This window comes from Asparagus officinalis, chromosome 8, assembly GCF_001876935.1.
Source record: "Asparagus officinalis chromosome 8, Aspof.V1, whole genome shotgun sequence".
Taxonomy (NCBI): domain Eukaryota; kingdom Viridiplantae; phylum Streptophyta; class Magnoliopsida; order Asparagales; family Asparagaceae; genus Asparagus; species Asparagus officinalis.
In genome coordinates this window covers 72,979,537-72,981,487 of record NC_033801.1, presented here as the reverse complement: position 1 = coordinate 72,981,487, position 1,951 = coordinate 72,979,537, and positions in this window count along the sequence as shown.

The window sequence follows — 1,951 nt, the reverse complement described above, 5'->3', positions numbered from 1 at the left end:
TTTGAGAATTTAGGCGGGGAGACGAGTTTTGGGGATGAATTTTTTAGGGAAGGGCGCGCTCTTGTGAAATGGTGGACTCACCTTTGTAGACGAAAATTTTCTCTACATTCTAGACGGATTTTTCACCTACGATGTTAGCCCTATTTTTTTAAAAAAAATAAAATAATAAAACTGTTTATTTTGCTATCCTAGACGGATATTTTATCTAGGATATTTGCATCTTAGACGAAATATTCCAGACGAAAATTTTCATCTAGTTTAACAGTAAACAAGTCGGAAAAAATTTTGTCTAGAATATTTCTTCTAGGATGTGAGATTTTCTACTAGTGTTTGCAAGTAAAGGAAGCAAAGCTTACAATGCTAGTGAGCAAATACAAAAGCTTTAAGATGAAGCCTCAGAGAGCATACATGACATATTCACATGATTCACTAATATTGTGAATAAGTTTAAAGCCTTAGTGAATGAATACCAAAATAAGGAGCTATGCAAAAAGATACTCAATTCTCTATCTCGTTATTGGGAACTTGAGGTAACAGTTGTCAAAGAACTTTAAAATTTCTCTAATCTTTCTCTTGATGATCTTGTAGGACATCTCATGAGATATGAAGTTCGTCTAAAAGAGAGAAAATGTCTCAGAAGAAGATACAAAAAAGAAGTCATTAGCCTTCAAAACTAAGAAGGAAAAATCTCAGTCTAAGAAGAAGAAGAAATTGAGCCTAATCTCTGAGGAAGAAAATAGTCAAGCTAATCAAATTATTAAAGGCTACGAATATTTCCTCAAGTCGAAGGATGGTCAAAAATTCCTGCAAGACAAATAGGATCACTATACAAGTACATTAAATAAATGTATATCTAGTGATTTTGATACTAAAATAATTTATTTTCGATGCAGAAAACCTAGCTACTTGAAGAAGCATTGCCCACTGTTATGGTATTTTCGTCACCAAAGAATGGTACATTGCTAGCAATGGACAGATGTCCCTCTTTGTACGTCGCTCAAAGCAAATTTGTAGTCAAGAACACTTAGGATCCTGACTTAGCCAACTCGTCGAGTCGACCTTTTCTTAGGTCGACTCGAAGGGCGGTACTTGTCGCCCCTTTAGTAAAAAAATGACTCACAGTAAGTCCGTTCGACTAGTCACTCGGCACTTCGAGAGGTCTGAAAGTACCCTAGAGGGGGGTGAATAGGATAATTGCTAATCTAATCTGTTTATGATACCAACTAAAAACTTATAATGCAATATTCTAGCAATATGATATACACAAAGATATATGAGAGGATAAATAGTAAAACAATAGGCGATATAAACAATAATCACAAGATATAATGAACAATAGTGTGCCAAAGAAATAATCACAAACAGACAATATGATTATGGAGTTCGGTCTAACACTCGACCCGCGTCTCCGCTCTTGACCTTGAGGAGATTCTCCACTATCTCAAAAATACTACACAATTCGGTTTTCAAAGTTCACCGAAAACTTTTACAATGCACACGATTGTCAATCCCACAAGACACACTACTCTAAGTGTTGGACTACTCGTATTACCTTCCTCAAGTGTTTGAATTTACGACTTCTCCCTAAGCTTTACAACCAACCCACTCCTCTTGGAATTGACCCCGGTCTCTCACCAACCACTCCTCTAAGTTTTTTTATGTATTACAACGTGTTACAATAAGTGCCAATAAATATTTTTGTTCTCTAAATGGATGAGAATGAACTTTAAGCTCAAAGAAAACACTCTCACAACCCAAGTATACTATATGTGAAATACTTAAGTCAAGTGGTTGTGTGTGTAAACAATGAGTATAATCAAACCAAAGTTAAACTCAATTCAATCTAGCACAAATATATGAGAATAAAAAATGTGAACGACGATGGTGGTGCAGGAGCGAGACACCCTGAGGTGTCTCGGCACCCGAGACACCTCAGGGGGTCTCGAGACAC